General features: G+C 34.6%; 1 protein-coding gene across 2 annotated transcripts in view; it reads right to left on the bottom strand.

Moving 5' to 3' along the window:
• LOC143257580 (vang-like protein 2) overlaps positions 1-12,774 on the bottom strand; it is a 46,794-nt gene that overhangs the window by 28,047 nt on the left and 5,973 nt on the right. The window contains exon 1 of one of the 2 annotated variants that reach the window (XM_076516484.1): positions 3,544-4,043. The exons of the other annotated variant lie outside the window; for it this stretch is intronic. The gene's annotated coding sequence lies outside the window, so the exon portion shown is untranslated. Of the gene's footprint in view, positions 1-3,543; positions 4,044-12,774 lie in introns of those variants that run through there. 2 annotated transcript variants of the gene reach the window in all.

Here is a 12,774-nt window from a genome sequence, read left to right as displayed (position 1 = left end):
AGGTTCTAACTTCATAATGAACGCGTTGCTGTCAAGAAAAAAACATGATATACGCTTCTAGCGTTATTGCGTGTGTTTCTCGTCAAAATGACGTTATTCTAAGAAACTTTTCTTAAATTGCCGCAGAGAGAATTTATCACTCAACAAATGTTAGCAACGCCTACAGGCTGCGCCCACTTCTTCTAGGGTTGCTTGAAAAAGTAAGTTTTTATTTCCCCTCTGTAATTGACCTATGCAAAAAGGAAAATTGTATAATAAAACGTAGATGCGTAAAAATGGACATTCATAAAATATGTATTATAAATTATTATTTTAAAGCAAATGACGTGTGTGTGTGCGCGCGCGCATACACTCACACACACACATCACTTCATGAATTACAGATTTCGTGCTTTTTCCATTTAACAAGATGGAACCCTCAATAGCCGTGGCTGAAATTGAATTTCAAATCGGTTAGGAAATGGAGAAATAAGCTAAAACTTTTAAACTTTTAGTTGAAAACAAAACTCAGAGTCATTCTGTGTGTCGCTATACCGCGGCTAAAAATTTATTAAAACGCTGATAATACGAGCGTGAGTAAATAGCCACGAGGAAACTAATAATAATTTTAAGTTTTCTGATAGGTTCGTTCTCGTAAACAACAAAGTTTAACTGTTTCGCAGTCACGAATGTAGGTGAACAACTTTCCCAACTTTCAGATGCGAAAAAACAAACGAGAAAAGAACAAGTTTTGATATTTAATTGAAACTTGTAGACTTTGTCAAGTTTGATAAGGAATATTATATCCATTGTTATCAAAGAAAATTCAAAGATCCCATTTTAATTAATAATACACTTTTGCCAACGTATTTGCTTCTAAATTTTCATTTCATATGTTCACAATACATTGACAAAGAAAAATCATAAAATAAGTAAACCTATGTGATGCGTAACACATATAATAGTCAAGTAATAAAATATTACAATAAACACGTTAATTTGCTGGTCTTACCCCTAGTAACTCCGTCTAATCTGGAAGAGTATAACATTAAAACCCAGTACAGTTAAATAATCCATTGTGTACATCAACAACAAACTACAAAACAAAATTAAAGTGTTATAACCCTATACTTCAAGCGACGGTTCGTGTAACGTGTCTTATATAACAATCTATAATTGTACAGTTTCTAGAAGAAAAAAAAAATTATAAACACGTATAGCTGGTCAACCATAACACTAATGTTCTAACCTTTGTTTACTTTATACTGGACAAAGTAATTGTTGCTGTTGTATAACAGTCTATAATTGTCTAATTTCTATCGGTTTAACCCAATCTCATTAAAAGAAATTTCCATTTCCACAGAGAACCTCTGCCGCATTTGGATTTGTATACTTGAATGTACAGAAAGTGAAACGAACGTGCTATATTAACTTTTCCCGCATAATCAACGATGGAAACAATTGTGGTTTCAACAATGGAATTAACAAGACACTAACATGCTTTCCAAAGCTTGAAACTAGGCAGAAAAGAAGACATTCTCTAATCTACTGTTACCTGGTTGCAAAGTATATTAGCGACGACTGTTGTACATTCAATAATCAATAGTGTATTTATACTTGGTTCTCTAACTTAAACACAGCACAAATTACCAACTGTAATACCACCTGGAATTACAAAAAAGTGTGAAAACTCAAGGAAGACCAAGATTCCCTAATTTTGGGGCAAAGATTCCAAAACAACTGAGCATGGCTTTCTTAATTTTGAACTGATAGACTAACAATGAAATTTGTTAGTATTGATGAGGATCGGATAAGCGAAAGCACCACGTTTGTTTTCATGATAGCATATGATCTAATCATTGACTTTTTTCTTTTATGACTCCCAAAAAATAAGTTCCACTATCAAAGTGATCTACTTCTTCAAAGATTCTAAAGTATCCCTGAAAATGTACGTCTGCATGCATGACAGCAAATATATTGTTAAATATAAAAAATTTATTATTACCGACTTGAAACCTATATCTATTTTGTTTTTCATGAGTACGGTTTTCATGGCCATTTTGTTCATTTGAAAATTTGAAGCATCATCCAAATGATTTAAAAAAAGTAAAATCAGACAGTTGGGACCCTAGCAAAAGGAAAAAAATATGACAAGTCTGAACCAGCTGCTTTTCAAAATGAGGGATCTAACCGTGGTACCCAACTTTCGAATGGCTCTCTTGATTTCCCGAACAGATCTATTACGTTTGACTCCAAGTCCCATCGAAACAAAGGCTTCAGTGACACGATTTTCCGTTATCATATTTCCCGCTTTGAGTACATTAAGCACCTACACGATACTCTATTTTTGTTCTATAAATATCCATTGTAGAAGTAACCATATGAAAAATGAGACTTTTTTTTTAAATCTAATGTCGCAAACGATACAACATGCTTGTACGTGGTACTGTTGTGCATCACCTTTACGTTTTCACATTGTAACATATGTTTATTGTAGATGACAACCTTTTCCTGCTGTTTGGGCAATGGCGTCAAACATTCAGTTTCTGATAAACAAATATGAATGAAACCATTGAGGGCTCATGAGAGGATTAAGCTGCAACTGACTTGACAAACTGTTCATCTTTTGCTATTTAAGACAGTAATAGTAACATTTTCTTACTCTTATTAAAGTTCATTTTTATTTTATCAGTCGTATTTCCAGTAAATCTAAGAATAAAGCTTAAATGTCGAGCGTTTATAGCCATTGGCACATCTTCCCAGTAAACAGTTTAGTGCCAAGAAAAATTTAATACTTTTCTATGAAATATTTTTTCTAATTGAAATGTTTTACTAACTGGTCTTCGATAATCGTAGAACTGACCTCTAAAGCTTGGGTTGCATTACGTCTACACAACTGATACTTAACATAAAGTGGCTCTTGAACCACATACAGTACTAGTTAGGCTTACAGACTATCTTCAAGTTCAGTTGGTTGCCATCTTAAGCGATTTTTATAAGGTCTTCGACCTATCTTTGCATCGCCACAGATTCCGTGATGTAATTTTGATTGTTCCGATACTTTGAACTATTTGCATCTAGTTACCAATACATATTTGTTGCACACATTTATTACTCGCAGTCGTAAATAAAAACGAGAGTGGATGAATTACTTCACGCCTGTGTGTTATAAATAACCCAAAAGAGTTTTCCTTCGAAATGTGTTCGTGTAATAAACAACAATAATGTAGATTAAAATGCCTTTTAAGATTAAGACAATAATATAAGTATTGTACAATATTTTTTTTCAGAAAAAATATAACTGTTTAATAACTTATTTTTAAGTCAACAAAGTGATGCAAATCAAAATATTAAAATCATTTGTGTAATCCAGTAACATTATTCACATGCATTATAAGAATAAACGTCCTCGGGTAAAGAGTCCCCATTTTTGGGGTAGTAGAAATCATTTCTTATTTAGAACACTACATAAAATTTCATCATTCGCTGTGCGCGGTATAAACTACAAGTATGACAAGGTGGTTTATAATCAGAAGTTTTTTTTTTGTTTTTTTAAGCGCTCACCTTACAAGAATCCGAGAAAGATATCATCAACTGACAATGTCAGTGAGTCAGCTTCATGTTACTCGGTAGGTTGTGCGCTGATACAAAACCACAGTCGAACAGTTTGGTCAATTTATAGGAGGGTGGGGATGCTAAAAAAATGCACATCTCAAGCACGTGGATCAGAACAGATCTAGACATCAACAGGGGAGAGGCTCCAGAGCACCGATATCTGTATATTCCCGGGGTACGAACTCGTTCGACCCCGCCGAGTTGCACTGCAAGAAAATGTAAGTTTGCGTGGGGTCCACTGGCAACAACTTGCTCAAGTAAGAAAAAAAAACGTTGAGGTAAAACACTCAGAGTTTCTGTTACATATTACGCACACATCTGTTTTTTTACGAAGACGAGTTCACTTATGCCTTCCACCTTTGTCCGTTGAATAAAAGCAACACCGCTAATCTTCAAGCAAGAGTCACTTTTGCCTACATCTAAAGAAAAGTATTGTTAGCTAGCCTCTAACGCAGGCCTCTGTCACATGCATACCTACTTCATAGCCGCAGGCCGTACCGTTAGATTTGGAGTCTCGGAGCGAGACTAGCTTGTCTCAACGGACCAATGAGCGAAGCTCTCTAACTGTCAATGGCTGTTATTAATATCAACCAGATCCTGGTAGGGTAGTCATTAGGCCTGTCAGTGTACGTCTACCCATAAGTTCAGTATGGAAATCGAGCATAATAAAAACAAAACGATATAAATAAATAAAGTGCAATATTGAAATCACATATATATATATATATAAACTTTTCTAGCAGAGATACAACTTCATTTGAAAAACAAAACAAAAAACTATGTTTCAAAAAAATTGGGTATTAAAAGTAGGTTTTTCGATAATCATTAAACGATAGCAACTGAGGTTATTGATGAAGATTATTGTCTCTTAACCTATCTTTTTAAACTCTTATTTCACCAAGGCTTACGTCGCGGAAAATTCATTACATCAGCCAGTAAACTATACATTGAAAAATGAACTACACTGAAAACTGTCAGTAACAAAAAAAAAAAAAAAAAAAAAAAAGTGACTAAACACTGTATAACCGAAAAAATTAGATAGGGATAAAAAACTGTATCAGCGAAGAAGTGACTCCATAATCAAATACTATTTTAATGAGTTTTTGCTTTGGTTTTGTAGAAAGTACTTGTATTGACCCTAAAGTTCTGATTTTCGTTTATTTGTTATAGTTATACTATATAACTAACATAGTTGCGATTCATCTTCCTGAATTATATTATAGATAAAGATTAAGTGTTCGTTTGGTACTATAATTCTTATCCACTTGAAGTAATTAGGACTTGGCATGAATTATATATATACATGTATATATATGTACACACACACACAAGAGTGATATCTCCAGCTTGGAATATAGATGTTCTGAGATAATTATCGAAGCTAGAATCTAAAGTCTAGATTCTCTGAATATCTCGTGTCTTCCAGTGATTGTAGCATTCAACCCAATATTATAGTAATTTGTTATTCTCGCTCGCACCATGGAAACTTACGGTGTTAACCACACATCTTTTTTTTTTTTTTTTCAATTATACGAAGTGCAATTAACGTACAGCACAGAGAGAATTGTTAACATTTTCTTACTTACAAGAGAGAGGCATTCTTTAATTGTTGCTGTTCTGCCTGTTCTTTAGAGCCTTGAGTACTCTATAAGAGTATCTCAAGAGTTGGCGGTGTATGCTGTTGATTAGTTGACTTTCTTTTAATATGTCAGATCAAAAATTTCAGTCGCATTGGGCGAAATTTCGAAACAAACAAACAATGCAGCTGTTCGAAATATCGCCGTTAACATCACGACACAATCGTCATAATGGGAACACTGACTTCCACACATCTCTTCAAAGTTAATGACATCTTAACTTCCGTGTGACAAGGAACTCATTTGAAGTAAAAATGTATCTCAGAATGGCTGGTATGGGTATTAACACTTTTACTGTGTGTGTTTTTCTTATAGCAAAGCCACATCGGGCTAACTGCTTCGCCCACCGAGAGGAATCGAACCCCTTATTTTAGCGTTGTAAATCCATAAACTTACCGCTGTACTAGCGGGGGCAACACCTTTACTAATACAGCAGAGAACAACGTTTCGACCTTCTTAGATCATCTTCAGGTTAACAAAGAGAGAGTAACTCTCTCTTTGTTAACCTGAAGATGGCCTAAGAGGGTCATAACGTTGTTCTTTGTTTTATTAGTAAATATGTTAATACACATACCAGCCGTCCTCAGATACATAGATACATCTTAACTCCGTTGAAACAAGAGATAAGTTTGTGAAACATCAAAAAGTATTGGTGCGCTTTAACGTGATAATCAAGGTACGCTAAAGAAACTTGTCAGCCAAAGTTGTTCACTTCTGTGAAACACTTAAAACTTCCTGAAGATAAGGCGAAGAACATGCCTACACATACGTTACCTGCTTAGAAAAACGTATGTTGAAATGCTAGCTGTAAAAAAAACAGAATTTTCTTTAATCAGTGATGACGAGAAAACCAACTTGTAGAGAAAAATATACATGTAAAAACGGCTGGTTTGGGTTGAGAAAATACATAAAAATTGTTTCAACCCAAACCAGCCGTTTTTACATATATAGAATTTTCTTTACAGTGGATGTTTGCTCGAAATGTGTTGACAATGTTTTTTAACCAGTATTATAACGTATTTCACATTTGAAAATATATTAGCTTCCTGATTTTGAGCCGAGCGTGGCTCAGTGGTTAGAGTGCGAGACTAGAACTCACGTTCTGCGGTTCTTTTACCGTAAAAACAAAAATCGGTCATTGCAGTGAAAGTCAGATCGCGAGAGATTGCGATGGGCAGTATTCACTAGTTGTCCTTCTTCTGGTGGTTTAGTAACTTTGAATCTGCGGGTCGCACTAAGGAAACGCAATGCCTAACATTATCACCCTTTCAGTTGTTGGTACGTTATAAAGGGATGCTTCAGGCCTTTTGAATTCATTCTGGTCGATAGATAGTCTTAGCAGCTTTGGAAAGAAAGAAAACGTAACAATCCGCCTATTTTTGTTGGTTCCTATCATTTTAACCCCGTTTTCTTTCTGGCAATAGTACCTTATGAACTAGAATTCTGTAACCACCTGGCCATGATTTGTTATACATAGCTTTTCAAAGAATCTAAATTGAGGAAATATCAGAAAACAAATTATCATGAAAAACGTGTGTTCATATTTGTAGTGAGTGATATAGTTAAAAACTTCTTCCAATGTTTAATATATTTCACAAGTACAGATGTTATTATTAGAATATCCTCATATCGTAATCGTCAGATTTATTTTATTTGCGAATATTTGTTGCTTTGATGGTTTACTCATATCTAAACGTATTTGATAGGCAGATATTTACGGTTCCTGACTCTCACTCTTGTATATGTTATACTGTTATGGAGAATTATTTCATCAGAACTGAAATTAAAGAAACACGAATTTCTTCTGTGTTTTAAGAAAAACTTGTCACGAAAGAATGTGTAATGAGAGTATATAGTAAGAAGTTGAAAATGTCCTCCCATCAAAGTCCTTGTTTTTCAATGTGTGATTGACGATTGAAGTGATATTTTCATCAAAATGCTTGTTAGTTTTTTTAGATTTAAAAAGGATTAAATGGTACACATTTCAAACTGCTTGTCTTTCAAAATGTAATAAAGGAACTAAATGATCCTATCTTTAATTTAATGGAATGCCTTTCAATGTGAATAAGGGAACTAAATGGTCGTTCCTTTAACTAAAGGCTTTGCTTTTCAATGTGTAACGACGAATCGAAATGGCACTTTCTTATAAGTGCTTAGTTTTCAGTGTCCAAATGTTTTCGCGTCATTTAGAGATATTAATATTCAATTTACATCTCACTGTTTGAAATATCATGACTTGTGGATAAAACTTATATCTGAGCTTCCCATATCGAACGTTTGAGTTTAAACTATTTCCATGAACACGTGGTATCATATACAATGACAGGAATGATAATGAGTTTAAACTATTTACATGAACACGTGGTATCATATACAATGACAGGAATGATAATGAGTTTAAACTATTTACATGAACACGTGGTATCATATACAATGACAGGAATGATAATGAGTTTAAACTATTTACATGAACACGTGGTATCATATACAATGACAGGAATGATAATGAGTTTAAACTATTTATATGAACATGTGGTATCATATACAATGACAGGAATGATAATGAGTTTAAACTATTTATATGAACATGTGGTATCATATACAATGACAGGAATGATAGATCTGTACATTTCTGGAGATAGATTTGTACAGAGATAATGTCATTCTGTTTTTTTAGCTAAAACTAATCGGGTCAAGTCAATTCCATCTGGACTAAAACTGGTTTCAAAAAAACGACGTAAAAATTACGGTTTTATTTTATGTCGGTCTTACATTACGTCATTGAACCACAGAAAACTCTACTGTGTTCCCTTATCGGGCTTGTATTAAGACATTGAACCACAGGAAACTTAAGTTCTATGGACTACAGAGGGTCCACTATGTTATATTCAAATAGCAAATCATCGACAACCACAGCTGATATGAATTCACAATGGAATAGCATGTATCAAAACGGCATTTTCAATTTATTTTGCTTCGTAGAAAGCGATCGCTTTCAAGAAGAGTATATAACATTCATTTCTAATGCAAAATATTCACACTCTTAAATCATAAAATCATGCTGTGATTGAGGTTTTGAAAATTTGACATTTTCGAGTCTACGGAAGCAGTGCCTATGGATTTCTGAAAAAAGAATTCTTGATACTTTTGCTTAGAAACTTCTTCTCGTACTATAGATGGATTACGGGAAGTTTAAAGAGAGGATTGATGTGCTTTTATCATGTAATGAAAACAACACTGCAGGGTTTATTTGTTTGTTTTTGAATTTCTCGCAAAGCTACTCGAGGGCTATCTGCGCTAGCCGTCCCTAATTTAGCAGTATAAGACTAGAGAGAAGGCAGCTAGTCATCAACACCCACCGCCGACTCTTGGGCTACTCTTTTACCAACAAATAGTAGGATTGACCGTCACATTATAACGTCTCCACGGCTGAAAAGGCGACCATGTTTGGTGCGATGGGGATTCGAACCCGCGACCCTCAGATTTCGAGTCGAACGTCTTAACCCACCGGTCAATGCCGGGCACTGCAGGGCTATGGTCAAGATGCACAGCCGTCATATTGAACATGATCAGATGTGTCAGAAGAAAAAAAAAAAGACTTTAAAGATATGGTAAGGCTCCAAAATCATGTTATTGTAACATAATCCATGTCTGTATCTTCACTTCTTGAATATATACATCTTATTTATACATGTTTTATTTCTCATCCTGCATTTTTAGGCAAATATTCAAAATTTCTGGTAATCTGTGAAGTTGATTAACTCCGTCAACAATTCACTTCTATTGTCGACAAAATCATCCACTCGAGATAAGGTTATTCTAACACCACGAGATAAATGTTTTTCAATTAACCACACGCTGGGGAATCCCTTCTAACGATTACTCTAACTATAGTCCCAGTGCTTTCACATGGTTTCTTTATCTATTCTTATCTGATTGAGCAGTCACGTGGATGAAAGCAGAAAATAAAACAATAGAAATAACATAAATCAGATGTTTGCTCTTTCACTATGTGAAGAAAAATATCTTCTTGTTACTTCACATTTTTCAAAAAAATAGTCTTTATTTAACGATCGAAAGATTTGTCATTGTTAATATTACAACCATTTTAAATGACAATCCAATAAATCGATTTTATTTCAAGATACCATAACAAGGCTATCATTTCTACTACCACTATCCTATACTAAATGACAATCCAAAAAAGCATTTCTACTTCAAGATACTAAAAGAAAAAGATAATTCTATATCAAAATAACAAAAACTGTAATATTTTCCTATAACATTTCTGTTTCAAATGGCATCTAACAAAAGTAATTTCTATTTCAAGCTGTCAAAAGGAAGCTATTATCCTTGATATATAATATTTCTATTCTAAATTATAATCCAAACCGTTATGTATAGAATTCAAATTGGGACCGTTCGTACACAGTGAAATACCTCGACATTGTTAGTTTATTGTTCATTTTAATAGAGGAATTGTTTGTGTTTTGTTATCTGTGCATTGTATTTGTCATGTTAATCGAAATAAGGTACAAACAATAACTTATAAAGAAATTTCACTGTGAAACTGCTTTTAATGTTGTCGTTTCTGGTCAAGTTACACTGCACAACAATTTTTTTGAAAAATTTTGTTTCCTGAAAAGATTTTGCTGATTGTGACAGGTACCTGGTGGGTCTGCACAAATATAGTTTTGGTTTTGCTTCATCACGTAGAATCTTTGAGAAATAGACAGTTAACTCTTTTCCTGGCAATAACGTATTTAATTGCGTTTATGTTTCTAATGCGCTATTAAGTTCAACATAATTAAAAGCGTTTTGCTCCTGATTTTCGTTTGTATTCAATGTCCGGTGCGTCACGTGGCAGTATCCAACAGTAGTCAGCAAGCATTGACGGATTCCAGTTGTCCTGATATCGTTTTTTCCATTGTAACAATGTCCTGGTGAAACTGAAGATTTCAATGAAACGGTACGTGATGGGCAAATTTTGATGTGATTTTCGTGATCAGCAGCTAAAAATCTATAAGGAACACCTAACAGTGTTCAAGAAGCAAAAACTTTGCTGTGCAGTTTTATCAAACTCAACATAGTCTGCGGTGACTGAACAATTACTGATATCGACGAACAGAATTACGATAGACTCGTAATTGAGGGTCGCGGGTTTGAATCTCCGTACCAACAAATATACTCGCCTTTTCAGCCTTGGTGGCGTTTTTATGTGCGGTCAATTCCACTATTCGTTGGTAAAAGAGTAGCCAAAGAGTAAGCAGTGGGTGATGATGACCAGCTGCATTCCCTCTAGCCTTACACTGCTAAATTATGAATGGCTAACGCAGATAATCCTCGTGTAGTTTTACGCGAAATTCAAAAACAAACAAAAGCAATAGAGACATTGAAACACCATCCAACGTTTTAACGTTTATTTTAATAAAAACATTGAAATATCTTCCATACCACCATACCTGGCTGATTCTAAGATCTTTAACACTTTTATTTTTCTTCCAGAAAGTCTATAATTAAAAAAAAAGATTGCATTTAATAATTATAACGTTGTTACAAATAACATAAGTTTTGATATTAATAGGGATTATTTCAAATAAAGAATTTCAATGTAGCGATGAATTAAGGGGGGATAGTTAAGAAAAGGAATTTGCAGTTAATGATGATTAGTTGACTTCCTTACAGAGACGGTAAAGTCCGAAGCTTTCATTAGGAGTTGTCCCGACAGAAACGGTTAGCTGTAAAGCTTTCTTTAAGGGTTTTCCCAGCATAGATGGTTAATTCTAGAGCTTTCTGCAGGGGTTTTGTGGAACCATGACCTATACGAGAAATATCGCCCTAAAGTTGCAAGAGAATGATTCTATTTCTACAGAGAAAAGTGGAGTTGGTTCACATCATTGCAATGTGCCGTTTAATTAGGCTTTAAGAAAAGAAATTATCAAGTATTGGCGCTAAAAAAATCCTTTCCGGAAGATCTTAAAACTCTATAGGAAATTTTCATCAAGGACGTAACTACTGACTTTATTTCGGGTGCGAATATACACGTGAACCTCATTTCAGCGTTTGTTGCGTGATCTCAATTCTAACTGCTCACATAATCTAATGCAAACAAGACAAAGCTAAAAATATAATTTATACTTACTTTACTAGAACGCGTTAAGACACTTTTAATGCCAGGATTCATCACTTATTTTAGACAGTCAAGCTAGTCATAACTCATCAGGTTAACGTTACTTATGGTTGGTTGACGTAGTGCGTGTATGCTTATGGCATAGCCACATCAGGCTATCTGCTGAGTCCACAGGTTGGCGTGGTCTTTGCTAATCTGAAGAGAAGAAAGTTACAGTGAATCCGTAAACGTGCTTCGCAACGTGGAGACATTTGTGTGCTAAAAGAGTTGCAGTTAAATTCCACTATTCAGCCAGACAAGAACAGCTTAATATTTGCGATATATACAGTTGACTGCTTACCTTTCTTCTGGTATATTAGTTCTAAACTAAGAAAGGCTATTCTCAGGTATCCTTGTGAGAAAAATTATGAAAGAAACAAATAGATAAATGAAATCTTAAATACAACACAGAAACTATTATGTACATTGAACAACAGTACAGTTTTTTCTATGCTGGCCTCTAGGAAGACCTATAACAACAAATGGTGCTTTTAAGTTATACTGAGCTCACGAAAAATCTAAGCTTCTGAATTCGGCAAGCTTGAAATATTTTTGAGGTATTTTTCATATCTAACACATTTTTTCATCTAATCTTGATTGAGTTTTGTCTATAGAGGTTGATTACATTATATTAAAACAATTTTGGAGTCTCGCCACGTGGTTAAAGTCCATCTCAGCACGTCCAGTAATGCTTTTTCTAACGACTGTGCATCTTGAAAATATCTCTACAGCATACATTTGATTGCAGGGAGATCCATCGTAAGACTGTTATGTCCAAATACACACCCCTTCCTTAGATGTATTTCTATAACATATATAGGGTACGAGATTGCCGATTTCCCAGCGCCCGTATTAACAGTCCGACCGCACCGAATTCCATAGTCCAGACTGATGTTTGTTTTTGTAGAATAACACAAATACAAATTTTATCCTCATCTTTTTGAGGTATACAACAATTGAACGGGAGGTATGACTAGAAGCTCATTGGTCTTGTTTTCACACAGAAAACCTCTTTGACTACACAATGTATTATTGTTTAGGACACATGGATTTTCAGCTGTTACAAAGCATTACACTTTGCATACTACGGTTGTGAGTATGACTTGTTCTAGGTTTCGTTCTTGGAGGTCCTGGGTCTACAAGCTGCTCCATATGTCTTTGTTTCCAATGCTATCACTAGAAGAACTATTTTGGAAACTTCACATCCCAAACCTGAAAGCGTCTTTAGAATGTGAGTGTGTGTGTGTGTGAATATTTTGTGTTGGAAAGAGGGTGTTACGCACCTTTAGAATGTGTGTGTGAATATTTTGTGTTGGAAAGAGGGTGTTACGCACCTTTAGAATGTGAGTGTGAATATTTTGTGTTGGAAAGAGG

Source organism: Tachypleus tridentatus, chromosome 7 (genome assembly GCF_004210375.1).
Source record: "Tachypleus tridentatus isolate NWPU-2018 chromosome 7, ASM421037v1, whole genome shotgun sequence".
In the NCBI taxonomy this organism is placed as follows: domain Eukaryota; kingdom Metazoa; phylum Arthropoda; class Merostomata; order Xiphosura; family Limulidae; genus Tachypleus; species Tachypleus tridentatus.
The sequence above is the reverse complement of the archived record's forward strand: the minus strand, read 5'-3'. Positions and strand labels throughout refer to the sequence as shown.